This window comes from Lissotriton vulgaris, chromosome 10 (genome assembly GCF_964263255.1).
Source record: "Lissotriton vulgaris chromosome 10, aLisVul1.2, whole genome shotgun sequence".
In the NCBI taxonomy this organism is placed as follows: Eukaryota; Metazoa; Chordata; class Amphibia; order Caudata; family Salamandridae; genus Lissotriton; species Lissotriton vulgaris.
The window spans coordinates 8,909,727-8,925,203 of record NC_141698.1 but is presented as its reverse complement, the minus strand read 5'-3'; the positions used below and the strand labels follow the sequence as shown (position 1 = coordinate 8,925,203).

Here is a 15,477-nt window from a genome sequence, read left to right as displayed (position 1 = left end):
CCCAAAAGTCATTTCACCGTTCCATCTCAATCAGTCTATTGAGTTGCCAGTATTCTTCTCCAAACCTCAAACATTTGCTGAAAGAGCTCTACATACATTAGATGTCAAAAGAGCTCTCCTCTACTATATTGATAGGACAAAGCCATTTAGTAAAACAAAACAGCTTTTTGTGTCCTTTTGTCCTCCACATAAAGGTAATCCCATCTCAAAAACTGGGATTGCAAGGTGGATCGTCAAGTGCATTCAAATTTGCTACCAAAAAGCAAAATGCACTCTGTCCATTCCCCCTAGGGCTCATTCCACCCGTAAACTAGGGGCAACTATGGCATTTTTAGGAAACATTCCCTTAGATGATATCTGCAAAGCAGCCACATGGTCTACACCGCACACATTCAAAAAGCACTACTGTGTAGATGTGCAAGCAAAACAAGCTGCTGTGGGCCAGGCTGTACTCAAAACACCTTTCCAAACCACTGCAACAGATACTGGTACTTGCTGCTAAGGGAGAGAACTGCTATGCAATCAATGCACTAGTGTGTGATCTACAGCCCATATGCCTCAAACGGAAAATGCTACTTACCAGTATGCATCTGTTCTTGGCATGTAGGGCTGCAGATTCACACACGCCCACCCGCCTCCCCGGCTGCCTCTATCTGTTCCAGTATTATCTTAATTAGATACAAATCACATGGACATCACTACCTCTTGTACAGCTCCATCACTTCCCTAATGGCGAACAACAATCTGAAGATGGAGTCGATGCCCATGCGCACTATGCTCCAGAGGAGGAGTCATCTACCATACAAAGACTCCTCCAGGACAACAACAAAGTGTAATCATCCGGGCCCACCACCAGATGGCGATCTATGCACTAGTGTGTGAATCTGCAGCTCTACATGCCAAGAACAGATGCATACTGGTAAGTAGCATTTTCCTTCCAGGTCATAAGGAGCCACCTAAATACTAAATTTAGGGGCGTTTTAGGGGAGTAACAGGTACGGCCATCGGGCATTTTACCTGGGATGAATTTACCCTCAGTTATGCCACCCTTCTGTGGGAGGTGGCATAGTCCTAGTCCTGATTGGAGCTGTCTCCCCATCTTCAAGATCGCAGTGACAGAAATATTTCCTTCACCTTGCCTCCCCTACCTTAGGGGTGGAGTTGCCAGAGGTGGACACAGCTCCTATTCTTCCTAGGCTAAGCGCCCAAAGTGCGGGCGTAAACCCGGGGCTGCCATCCGCTAGCAGCAGGGGCTGGAGGTTGCATTACAAAGGTGGCAGGCCTTTGAAGCTTCCGTCTCAAGCACTTGTGCTGTTCCTGTGGGACGAGATGTGACACTTCCTCCCAGATTGTGCATTGTTTCTGGTCCCAGAGAGCAGAGGCTCTCGACCCAGCGGTCAAGAAACATTTCTGGTGGTGGCAGGCTGTCTGCAGACAGTTTGTGAGCCCGTCATGGTTGGTAGGTATTCAGGGGTGCCCTCTGAGTACATGTTACAATAAATCCCACACTGGCACCAATGTGGGTTTGAGAGGAGTTATTTGGTACTCTAACACTCCTTAGTTTAGAAAAGCCATCATGGTGCTAGGAACTTGAGTTGAGTTTCCAGCCCATGTACTCTCTATGGCTTACCTGGCACTTACAATATCTAAGAATGGGTATTGTAGGGGTATATTTGCTATACTTTGGTATAGTGCACCCTCCCTTGGGTCTGTGTGACCCACTAGAGGGTAGACGTACCTAAAATTCTTTAGGCAGTGCTAGTTGGCATGTATGCTGCAGCAGCAGTCTGATTGGCCTAGGTGAGACGTCCCTAGAGGACCCTCCTTAGTCCCATTGACCTAGGTACCCAGGTACTATTTACTAAAGACTTAGAGGGCGGCCTGAAGGGTCAGTTGTGGAATAGTTTTCAGAAAGAAGCACTGGCACAGTGAACCTGGTTGACAGGTTGCACTACGATTGAAACCACATCACATACCGAGTAAAAAGTGGGAGCTAACCATGTGAAAAGCGGTACTTTATCGCACAGGGTTAATAACCTATTCCATACATTCTACTAAATCTTGAACACCAGTGTCAGAATTCCTCTTCTAGCTACCAAACCTCTCATTGGCTCCTGAGATTAACCCACATCTTCTGTCAAACAAAGCAGAGTTATGCATGAATATTAAAGACTGGCTGTGTACAGAGTACAGAGGCATTTAAAGTTAGTGCAAAGTGTGGGCAGTGGCTAATGACGAGAGATTGTTTTTCCGCAATGCATACAGACAACCTAGTGTCTGGCAGGGAGTACCTACTGTAATCTCATAGGTGCATGGTGTGAGCCGAGACTAAAGATAGGTTTGATGGCAGTGAAATTGGTCCAAGGTGTGCACACAAAAGTCAATTGTATGCGTTTAATATAGACTATAAACAATCTACTGACAGATGAGGTGAGCATAGAAGGTGTGAAGAGTCTACAGCAGAGGTCTTTAAACTTTTGAATGCTGAGACCCCCCTGTCTACATGTTGAGGTGTAAGGACCCCCTCCTGACAAAAATTTCTAAACCTGTAGGCAGGGCTACTGGAATTATGAGGCAGTTGAGGACCAAATTAAGCGACAGGCTTGACTAAATTGTGTGGGAAGAAAATGTAAATGTTGCCCCAGTATTGGAACTTTCATAGATTCCCATGCTTTGTATCATTCCCCGTCGTCGGAATGGGAGTCTCTGTAAATAAAAAATACCATAGTAGTAAGCACAAAGTGAAAAAATAGGCCTAGGCCTCATCTCATTTTGTAGCTTATTCACCTCTTTTTGTAAAAGAGACCAAATTCTTGCAATAGCCAATCAGAGCAGCCTCACCCCACAGAACCTTCCTGAGAGAGCCTCAGATTTTCTACTGCACGTTGTGCAAGGGAGTCTCCATTGAGCTCTGCTCAATTTTCTTCACTTTTGAGTAGATATCTACAACTTTTTGCCTGTTTTTCGTCATATCTGACAAAGAGAAGAAAGCACTTTTTAGAGCCTGTGCTACCTGCTCAAAAAAGAGGTTGTTTGTTGAAGACAAACACGAAGACTGTATATACTGCTTGTACCCGGACCATAAGGCCACTGAGTGCAAGATTTGCAGGACCTTCTCCACTAAGACCTTGAGGGACAGAGAAGGCCGTCTGCTGACTTGGTTGCAAAAGATGAAGGATCGCATAGAGATTCTGTCGTCGGACAGTGAGGGCTCTTCTTCTGCTGTGTCATCAAGAAGATCAAGGAAGAGGGGTAGGTCTTCCCCTTCAACATCTTATGAACCCCATGTGAAGGCCTTGCCTGGGACCTCTGATAGGTCTGATAGGCCTGCTTCCCTAAAATCTCCTCACCACGGTGAAAAGGAGAGGCAGGGACAGCCTGAGGAGTTGCAACCTACAAAGAAGGCTAAGAAAATCGTCTCTGTGACTTCACCAACTTCAGAGAAAGAAAGAGGGGTGAAAAAGCCTTTGTCTATGCCTCAGGACATTGCTTTAGACAAGAAACAGCATCCGTTGACGGTGAAAACTAGAGGTACGTCGACGATTCCTGTCAAGAAAGACTTTTCTCTGAAAATGGCCTCGTCGACGATGGCTACGTTGACTGCATCTACACCGTCGTCTATGTTTGACGCCTGATTTCTGTTCGTCGTCGACGAAGCTGACATTTTCCATGACGACGAGAGTAGTGTCGACGGCGATGACGACGACGAGAACAACGTCGACCACGACGACAGCTGCCATGATTCTGACGACGAGCTCGTCGACGAAAGCCATCTCACCGTCGATGACTCGGCCTTCCACGACGAGCACAGTCTCTTCGACGGCACTTCCGTCGACGAAGATTCAACTGTCGACGACTGGGAAAATCTGCATTTCCCAAAGGAATAGAAGTATAACTCCAGAAATGACATCTCCATGGCGGGTTACGACGTTGCCTCCTTCATTACTACTTGATGACTCTGAGGAGGAGAATGACAGCACTTATGGGCCAGCTTATAGCCCATCTGACTTGCAAGTCAAATTACAGGAGGTCAGTTCTGAGGAAGGCGAGACGGAGCAACACCACTAGGCTCCGCAAGACTGTTATGACCAGCAAGAGGGGCCTTGCATGCATGATCATTTGCAGAGATCTCCACGAAGGTCTCAACAGGAGATGGTAGCGATGCCGTCCTCACTCATCTCAGACCTGCAATTAATGTTGCAGGACTGTCGGAGGCGGTTTCCAACTCAACAGAAGGTTCAACACGGACGTCCTCCAACACCTCTACCTCCAGTACCGCAAGCAGTGGCGGACGCCTCTTTGCCCTTAAGGGTGCATGACCCAGAGCCCATAGAACATTCTCAGGAGGTGGTTGATGTGAGAAGTTGGCCTGATATATGATGCTCACTAGTTCTAGTGATCACCTTGTATCAGTCCAAACAACCCTTATGGTGATTGGTTGTAAGTCAACCTTATAGACCAGCTATCCTAATGGTAGCATGGACAAAGCAGTCTTTAGGCTAAACTCTTTTGGCATGTGAAGCCAGCTGTTTTACCACATATAACCCCTTGAATACCAAGTGAAAGGACACCACACAGGTTGTTATGAAAATAAACAAGTATTTATTAGCTAACATACACCTCTGAACTCTTTATGAGGTCAGAGGGCTAAGCACATGACAAACTCTTAGGAAAAATACGTTTAAGTTGCACGATTTACAATGGTGCCCTAGGGGCACGACAAACCATATACCAAGTAAGTGGAATGTGAAAGTCAATCAAAGGAATGGAGCTGTCCAGAGGCTGTAGGATCGCTGGGACCACGCTATACTAACTTGAGGTAAGTACTAGGAGGCCCACGGAGCGCGTGTGCAGAGTGTGAACTCACACGCGAGATGCGTACAAACGTCTATGGACAGTACAGTTTTAAGAAAAAGGTGAGTACGGACGTCCCTGACTAGATAGGACTAAAACGACTGTGGAACTGGACACTAGGAGAGTCAAGCTACCCTTGAGCACGAGATGCTCGTGTTACCTCACCCACATGCTGCGGGTGCATAGGTGCCAAGTCGTGTCGGGTTCCGGCGTTGAAGTCTATGGAGCCTGGAGGAAAAGATGCTGCAGGCGGTCAGGAGGAAGATGTCCGGTGTGATCCAAGGGTAGATCAGTGAAGAGAAGAACCTGAAAGCAGAGGGGACAATGTTCAAAGGCACTAGCCAGTGACTGGAGTGGAACCAGATGTCGTCGTCGCGATCAGGTGAAGGTGGACGCTTGTCTCTGCAGCCACGTGGACCAGGTGGTGTCTTCGACGACCAGGACGGAGGCACGAGCTGTCCTACGCAGGCTCTCGCTGTCGGCGGTGTCGTCTCCGGATTCGGGTTCAACAGGCCTTGGCAAAGGCAACCCACGGGGTGAGTGGAAACGGCGTCTGGAGTGGACCAGGATGCTCCTCTTTTGGAAGGGAGCAAGGGCCAGTCTGGAGCAACCAGACCAGCAGTGAAGTTGTCAGAGTTCGTCGTCTAGGAGGTCACTAGCCAGCCGGCAAGTGACTAGACAACGCGTCGAGCAGCAACCAGGCAGAAGGGCCCCACGCAGATCTCGTGGATGCTGGAGGGCTGGTCTTCGATGCAGGAGCTGCTCGGGGTCGGGGCTTCTCAGTCCCCAAAGCACTTGGACGAGGATGCCTCTGAAGTCGTGCTGGAGCGAAGTGCTGCTTCTTTCAAGATGGCCGGTCCCACGTGTCTCGTCGCACCCACGGATCTCAGCTGTGCTGCAGATGTAGGTAGAGGTCGGAGAGGTCTGGGAATCCGGGTCTCGTCGGGCTCTGAAGTCTGGATCCTTGCAGGAAGACGACAAAGGGAAGCCGCGGTACGCTGATGGTGCCTGCTTGTGCAGGGTGGACACTCCTTGCCCACAAGGGAGATTTCTTCAGTCTTCTGTGGAGCAGAACGTCGAAGTCCAGAGTTTCTTCTTGTAAAGTTGATCAGGATAGTCTAATTTGGAATGGGACCAGCTCCTACCTTTATTCGGCTAAAGGGGGCTGCACTACGACTAGGTCCCTCCCCTGGGTGGGACCAGGAAGGGGGGTGGTTACACCCCCTTTCCTTTGTCCGGTCTTGCGCCAGCTCTGGGGCTGGAGTGCCCCAGGAACTGGTTTAGACCATGGAATGCACAGGGACACCTTGTGTGCCCCAGGCATGTCTCATTCCTTTCAGCCATGTCCTACCTAATACATAAAAACCTGTCTGGGGTGGTGCTAGCACCTCCCAAGGCAGGAAACCCTTTGTCCAAGCCTCCCTCGCTGGAAGGACTCCCAGCAGCAGGAGGTCAGACTTGTGTCTGTGGTGGCAGCATCCATTTTGTGATGCTGAGGCTCGAGTTAACTTTAACCGGGGTTCACAGTTACATACATGTCGTGTCCCTCTAGAAGGGTGGAATGCTACCCCTGTCGCCAGAATTGGCGAGGGGGTAGTATTCCAATTAGTATGACACCTTACTCAACATGTTTTGATAATGCTATACCAAAGTTAGCATTTAACCGCGAGGATTATAATGCACTTAAGAGTATATGGTATAGCGTTATCATGGAACAGCTATTAGGACTTGGTTCCGCACGCTGCAAATGGGCTCAGCTCATGCCAGAGCACCATCTCACATAATTCCAAGCACTCTGCCTTCAGGATTGATAAGGCCTTCTATAGGAGTGGCTGATAGGAATATATGTGTCCATTTTAGGTTTAGATATAGGGAACTATATCTAAAGCAAAGGGTGATTACACCACCTTGCCCCAGCTGTCATGCAGCCAGTTGTGTCTGTTTAGATGGCCAGCCAGGGGTGGCATAAAACATGCTTCAACCATTGGTAGGCCCTGGGTACACCTATGCCTTGGATACCTAAGGTATTCTGTACAGAAACTGATAAGGTGGCCCAGTACCAATTGGTAAATGCACCTAAGGTACATGGTTGTCAATTTAGAGAGAGAACAGCTAGGCTGTGGGTCTGATTAGCAGGCCCACAGCCAGGGAAAGTCGTATACCAGTGAAGCAAAAAGCAGAAATCGGGGGTGACCATAGGATTGCAGACCCTACTCTTCTACAGTTGCCACTCGGGATGATGATGATGATGATGCCTCATCAGATGCGGATCAGCAGGGGGACCCTGACCAAGATCGGAATGTGGACTGGAATCAGGATGGCCTTCAAGATCTAGATGTAACAGGGCCTGATACCGCAACCTCTCCTCCAGCAGATATTGGAGGTTCTCATCCAGGGGATACTCATCAATAGTCATAATCTATGAATAATCCCCGCCCATGTGCGGGATCCCGGAGCATATAGAAAATACATATAAATATATATGTATAAATATGTGAAACATATAATTGCAGCCTAAAAAACATTTTCTAACTGGCAAAAAATGCCGTAAAATTACATAAATTAGTATACATACAGTAGTACCCTTCCAAACCCTAAGGAAGAAAGAGCAGAAAACATTTTGTATACAACAATGCTTTATTGCCATAGGAAAACCTGTAATTGCAGGCATTTGCCAGTAGGCTGCAGTAGAGTATAAAGCAAACAGAGAAAAACTGACACCTTGCCTTTAAGGCATTAGAGTAGGGGTACCGTGCCTTTAAGACCTGAAGGCAACCCCCTGCTCCCATGGTGCACCACAGGTGACAGTTGGGTCAGTTCTTTTTTCCGGCTCCTTCTGTGAGGATCCTGTAGCTTTAGCTCTTCAGTTTTCAACTGAAATTGGTTTTTGAGAGAGTTTTTCTCAGATATTCGACATTTTTTGAATAAATAAGGCTTCTGATTTATTTTTCTGTTGTAACCCATAGGAATTTCCTGTCAGAATGCCTGCTCTTTTTAGGAAATGTCCTTCTTGTGACAAAAAGATGGCTCAGAATGATCCACACTCTGTGTGTATTGTGTGTCTTCCATCTTCACACATTCCTGATCAGTGCCATCATTGTAAAAAATTTAAAAGTCGTACTCTTCGCGACAGGGAGAGGATTCGACTTCATGCCATGCAGGAGATGGACAAGAGTCACCAGGTGGGTGCTTCCCCAGTCCCTAGATCGTCTCCTACAAGCAAGCATGCCCAGAAACGGCGTCATTCCACCTCTCCTGTCTCCAGAAAGAGGAATGAAGGTCGAAAATCTCCGTCGACGTCGAGGACGCCGTCGAAAAGGCCCAGATCATCTTCACGACGTCGAAGATCTCCGCCGCAGTCCAGTAAGTCGGCGTCGAGGCACCATGCTTCGGGCTCGAAGTCCATGGTTGCTACTACTTCTAAGTCTCCGTCGACGTCGAGGCTTCCGTCGACGTCGAGACACTCTCCGCCACCCCGGGAGGGATCGGCGTCGAGAGTTAGGACGGCATCTAGGTCGCCGCTGGCAAGCGGGCCGCCGTCGAAAGGGACTGTCAGATCCCATCCTTCGATGTCAAGAAGGTCGACGCCGAGGCGACGTCAGGAAAGGTCGACGTCGACTCGACGTCGAGGAAGATCATCGTCGAGACGACGTCGAGCAACGTCGTCGACTCGACGTCATGAAGTATCTCAGCCTGATCGACGTCGAGGTCTTAGGTTCGACGTCAAAGAAGATCGACGTCAAGGTCTCCGGATCGACGTCGAGGCTCTCAGTCGGTCTCTTCACGGCGTGATTCAAGACACCGCTCAACGCCGTTAGTCACCCAGACTTCTTCGACGTCGAGGATCTCTCCGTCGAGGGATAGAGTGACTGCAGAGGTGGAGTCACCGGGTTCAAAGTCTTCAGGAGGAAAATCTTCATCTCCTGGCTTGAACATTGTGCAGGTTTCTCCAGAATCTACGCCCAAATCAGGGGGCAGCTTGATTTCTCATCCTCAAGGGGCTGTATCTGGACAGAGTAGTCCGGGCTCGGACTACTCCCGTACATATTCACCTTCTAAGGCGAAGACTCCAGCTAGACCAGCTAGATCTCCTCGGAGCCCCAGGAGGTCACCCAGACCGAGATCGCGAGTCAGATCACGTTCTCCAGTGCGGTCAAAGACTCCTGCCAGATCTAAATCCCCACTCAGGCCAAGACCAAGATCAAAATCTCCAGTCAGACCAAGACCAAGATCGAAATCTCCAGTCAGGCCAAGACCAAGATCCAAATCTCCAGTCAGGCCAAGACCAAGGTCTCCATCAAGACATCGGTCTAGATCTAGGGACAGTCACAACAGGAATCGTGACAGGTCCCATAGAAGGCGACGCACAAGGTCTTCCACAAGGTCGTCATCAACTAGGTCTTCTTACCGAGATTATTCTCCGACCTATTCATCTACGCCACCTTCCTGAGTCTCTCCGATTGATGACCTCGCTACTTTCTCAGATGCATTAGTCAGAGGAGCAACAAAGCTCAATATCACGCTGACCACTCCAGTGGTTCCCACTTCCGTGATCTTTGACACCCTCCGACATCGTACAGCGCCCAGGCCTCTGCTTCCCCTGGTCCCTGGCCTCCTAGAACCAGCTATGGCTACATTCCTCACACCAGCAGTGGTGGGATCTGTTCCATCTCGAATAGCCAAAAAGTATAAGGCCCCGGCAGAGGATCCCTTGTTCCTTAGATCGGATTCTCCTGCGGATTCTATCATTGTGGCGGCTGCCATGAAGTCCCATGCAGGCTCTACGTCTTCCTCAGTACCACCTGAAAAAGATAGCAAGCTTATGGACTCTTTTGGAAGGAAGATATGCAACACCTCTTCTTCCTTTATGAAGGTGGCGAGTGCCTCTGCCTTACTTGGAAGGTACGACAGATCTCTTTGGGACTCCATGACTCGTTTTACAGACAAGCTCCCCAAGGAAGATCGCCAAGATTTCCTAGAGACTTTGCAGGAGGGAGGCCTGGTAGCCAATCAGGTTATTAGCGCCGCAGTTGATGCCTCAGATCTTGCAGCTCATGGCTACTCAAGTGGCGTTTGTTCCTGTCGGTCAGCCTGGCTCCGCCTAACAGGGCTCAAACCAGATGCCCAGAAGAAGATTCTGAATTTGCCCTTCAATGGGAAAACCCTGTTTGGTCCACACGCGGACGACAAAATGTCCAAAATGAAAGCTGAAATGGACACCGTCAAAGCTGTGGGATTAGAAAAGCGCAAGGAGTTCAAGAAACGCTTTCGCCAAGGTGACCGCAAGGCCTTCCAACAGAGGGTTCAAACCCCTCAGTGGCAGACCCAGTCGCAACAGAAGACGCAGTTCCAGCAGCGTCGTCCTGGCAGAGGAAGAGGTGGCAATACCAGACAGCAGTTCCACTCAAAGCAACCTCCTAAGCCCTGAGCCATTGCTTCCTCCAAGTCCGTTCACCACTCCGGTGGGAGGGAGTGTTTCTCATCATCTGACAGAGTGGCAATCCATTACAAAAGACAGATGGGTGCTGAGTATTGTGCAGCATGGTTACTTGCTGAGGTTCAAATCCCCTCCTCCTCAGCTGTTTCCCCAGTTGCAACATCTTCCACGTTACAAGACTCAATTGCTACAAGACGAAGTCTCCGTCCTCCTAGAGAAAATGGCCATAGAAGAGGTTCCCTTGATTCACAGAAATCAAGGAGTGTACTCTCGATATTTCCTGGTTCAAAAACGAGGATCTGTCAAAGAATACAGACCCATCCTAGACCTTCGAAGGTTAAACAAGTTCATACGAAAAGAAAAGTTCTGTATGCTGGCCCTGCACCAGATCTTCCCACACCTACATCAGGGGGACTGGATGTGTGCCATCGACTTGCAGGACGCCTACTTCCACATACCAGTGTCCATCAAACATCGGAAGTTTCTAAGATTTCAGATCGGACGTCGTCACTACCAATATCGAGTACTGCCGTTTGGCCTGAAATCTGCACCTCGGACATTCTCAAAATGCATGGCAGTGGTGGCTGCTTTTCTCCGCAAAAGAAAGATCTTCGTCTATCCATATCTAGACGATTGGTTGTTGAAGAGCTCCACTCCGTCTCTGCTTCAGAACCATCTCTCGTTCTGCCTCAAACTGATGAAGTCGTTGGGTCTTCACGTCAATCTGAAGAAATCAGTTCTCAGCCCCTCCCAGCGGATCCACTACCTGGGTGCTTCTCTGGACTCACGTCAGGCAAGCGTGTGTCCTTCGGAAGAGTGGTTGTCATCTATGCTTCTGAAGGCTCGCCTTCTTCTGGACAATCAGGCCCCATCAGCCAGACAAGTGTCCTCTCTGCTGGGATCGATGGCATCATGCATTTACATTGTGCCCAATGCTCGCCTTCACATGAGACCTCTGCAGCAAGCCCTCGAGGATCAGTGGTCTCAAAGATCGGATCAGTGGGAAGACCGAGTCATGCTTCCTCAAGGAGCCAGGGACTCGATCAGATGGTGGTTGAAACGATCCAATCTTCTACGAGGAGTCCCGTTTCATCGCCCTCCTCCGTCTCAGTCAATCGTCACGGATGCCTCCCTCCAAGGCTGGGGTGCTCACATGGACCAACTCCAAGTTCAAGGCCTTTGGTCCGAGATAGAGCAAGGCTACCATATAAACTTCCTGGAGCTGCGAGCAGTCCATCTTGCTCTCAAGTCTCTTTATCCTGCCCTGCGCACCAAGCACCTCCAGATTCAGACGGACAACACAACAACGATGTTCTATCTGAACAAGCAGGGAGGCACAAGGTCAAGAGTCTTGTCTCTGGAAGCACAAGCCATCTGGCACTGGCTCCTGGCAAGAGGCCTGTCCGTCGTGGCAGTTCATCTACCAGGCATTCAAAACGTCCAAGCAGACTGCCTCAGCAGAATCTTCGTCGAAGCGCACGATTGGGTGCTCAACGAGGAAGTGGCTCAAGAAGTTTTTCGGTGTTGGGGCGTACCAGGCGTAGACCTGTTCGCAGACGCGGACAGCGCAAAATGCCCCGTCTTCGCGTCCAGGTTCCCCCAACAGGGATCACTGGGGAATGGCCTTTTGATCAGCTGGTCTCAAACGTTACTCTACGCCTTTCCCCCCCTGCCTCTGATCCCGGCAGTGATCCAGAAGTTCTACAGGACCAACACCAGAATGATCCTGATAGCACCAGAGTGGCCACGCCAGTGGTGGTACCCCGATCTCCTTCAGATGTCGGAAGTTCCTCACCGGCGCCTACCATGCCGTCCAGACTTGCTGACCAAAGACCCGGGGAGGGTGTTGCACCCCAACCTTCCTTCCCTTCGCTTGACGGCATGGCTCCTGAGGTCATCGAGTATGGACATCTAGACCTTCCAGCAGACTGCATGACTATTCTTAAAGAATCAAAGCGACCCTCCACTAGGAAATCTTACGCTTTCAAGTGGAAGAGGTTTTTCTTATGGTGTTGTGAACATTCTCTTGACCCGATACATGGCCAAGAGCAGGTGATTCTTCCATACCTTTTACCTTTAGCAAGATCAGGCTTGAAATACCCCTCCATCAGGGTTTCAATTAGCTGCCATCACAGCATATAGGAAGTCTCCCAATCAGACATCTTTCTTCCTTATGCCTGTAGTTAAGGATTTTCTAGAAGGCCTGAAAAAAGTCTTCCCACCGGTGAGGTCTCCCTCTCCTCCCTGGGAATTGAATATTGTACTGACTAAGCTGATGAGTGCTCCTTTCGAGCCCATCCATAAAGCCTCTTTGCAGCACTTGACCTGGAAAGCTGCTTTTTTAGTGGCGATTACCTCTGCCCGTAGGGTCAGCGAAATCCAGGCCTTGTGTTGCAAGGAACCTTACACAGTTTTTCATGCCAATAGGGTGGTTTTAAGAACACACCCAAGTTTCCTGCCTAAGGTGGTTTCAGACTTTCATATCAACCAGTCTATTACCTTACCTACCTTTTTTCCTAATCCTTCCACTCCCCAGGAGAGGTCATTACACTCCCTTGATCTCCGGAGGGTCCTGAAGTTTTACTTGTCAAAAACCCTGCCTCTGAGAAAGTCTGACCGGCTTTTTGTTAACTATGGTAGTACTAATACTGGCCTGTCAGCTTCCAAACGGTCAATTTCTCGCTGGATTGTCTCCTGTATAGCTTTCGCTTATCAACTAGCCAACAAAACCTTGCAGGGTAGACCACATGCACATTCAACCAGAGGGAAAGCTTCCACTACAGCTCTCCTTCGTAATGTTCCTATCTCTGAAATTTGTAAAGCGGCAACTTGGCGGTCTGTCCATACCGTTACCCGCCATTATTGCCTGGACTCAGATACTCAGGCCGATGCCAGAGTAGGGCAGGCCTCTTTAAGGAACTTGTTTGCTTAAGATGTATTGTCAATATATGTCTTAGCGTTTCTGTGAAGTTTATTTACACTTCTTGCTCGTCCGCGAGACTTTGGGTATGAGCTCGCTAATCTATTCATAGATTATGACTATTGATGAGTATCCCCTGGATGAGAAGGATTTGTTACTTACCTGTAATCCTAGTTCTCATCCAGGGGTATACTCATCAAAGTCATAAGCTCCCGCCCACCTCCCCGGACGAGCAAAGTTACTAAGTTATGAGGTTTTTAGGTCTCGCCTTTACCATTCCGCAGGAATGGGAAATGGGGAGAATTCAAGTCGGCTATTTTCTCTTCAAACCAAAGGGCTTTCAGCCCCGCGGTTTTCATGCTGTGCACGTGAACCACGTGATAACATGCACGCGCATTCAGGGCCAGCCAGCCCAGCATATCAAAGGGCTTCTCCTCCCCTAATCATTCATGGCCGGCCGCAGGCCGGCCTTACTTTCAGTTTCCCCGGAACGGCTTCTCCTCACCTAATTAGGGGAGGAGAAGCCCTTTGATGTGCTTCACACCAATGCGCCTCAGTCATTCCTCTTGTTTGTATTTGCTTCCAGACTCCGATCTGCTCATGTGCACAAGACCACATTACACTCATCTGCCTGAAGTGGGAGTTTTAAACAAGCAAAGCTGGTCCTTCTGTACTTGCAGTTTCACTTCTAATGTGTGTTGTTATTTATCATGATTTTTAGCTGAGGTGTCTCACGCTCCTTCATGAGTTTGATCTCTTCATACTGTGAAATGTTTTCTAAGTTGTTTTTGATTGTCTTACCGCTGGAGGTCTCCCTGTGCTACATTTAGCCTCTGACACATGCAACGCCACGCAACCACGCAACGCCACGCAACCATGCAACGCCACTCAACCATGCAACGCCACTCAACCATGCAACGCCACTCAACCATGCAACGCCACTCAACCATGCAACGCCACTCACACATGCAACGCCACTCACACATGCAACGCCACTCACACATGCAACGCCACTCACACATGCAACGCCACTCACACATGCAACGCCACTCACACACACATGCAACGCCACTCAACCACGCAACGCCACTCAACCACGCAACGCCACTCAACCACGCAACGCCACTCAACCACGCCACGCAACTACGCAACGCCACGCAACTACGCAACGCCACGCAACTACGCCACGCCACGGATGCAACGCCACTCACACATGCAACGCCACTCACACATGCAACGCCACTCACACATGCAACGCCACTCACACATGCAACGCCACTCACACATGCAACGCCACTCACACATGCAACGCCACTCAACCACGCAACGCCACTCAACCACGCCACTCAACTACGCCACGCAACTACGCAACGCAACTACGCAACGCCACGCAACTACGCAACGCCACGCAACTACGCAGCGCCACGCAACTACGCAGCGCCATGCAACTACGCAACGCCACGCAACTACGCAACGCCACGCAACTACGCAACGCCACGCAACTACGCAACGCCACGCAACTACGCAACGCCACGCAACTACGCAACGCCACGCAACTACGCAACGCCACTCAACTACGCAACGCCACTCAACTACGCAACGCCACTCAACTACGCAACGCCACTCAACTACGCAAGGCCACTCAACTACGCAAGGCCACTCAACTACGCAAGGCCACTCAACTACGCAAGGCCACTCAACTACGCAAGGCCACTCTACTACGCAAGGCCACTCAACTACGCAAGGCCACTCTACTACGCAAGGCCACTCAACTACGCAAGGCCACTCAACTACGCAAGGCCACTCAACTACGCAAGGCCACTCAACTACGCAAGGCCACTCAACTACGCAACGCCACTCAACTACGCAACGCCACTCAACTACGCAACGCCACTCAACTACGCAACGCCACTCAACTACGCAACGCCACTCAACTACGCAACGCCACTCAACTACGCAACGCCACTCAACTACGCAACGCCACTCAACTACGCAACGCCACTCAACTACGCAACGCCACTCAACTACGCAACGCCACTCAACTACGCAACGCCACTCACACATGCAACGCCACTCACACATGCAACGCCACTCACACATGCAACGCCACTCACACATGCAACGCCACTCACACATGCAACGCCACTCACACATGCAACGCCACTCACACATGCAACGCCACTCGCACACGCAACGCCACTCGCACACGCAACGCCACTCGCACACGCAACGCCACTCGCACACGCAACGCCACTCGCACACGCAA

General features: G+C 49.9%; 1 protein-coding gene across 2 annotated transcripts in view; it reads left to right on the top strand.

The window, feature by feature from the left end:
- The window catches only part of FAM120C (family with sequence similarity 120 member C), a 493,040-nt gene that overhangs the window by 308,082 nt on the left and 169,481 nt on the right, over positions 1 to 15,477 (top strand). The gene's annotated exons all lie outside the window — the stretch shown is intronic.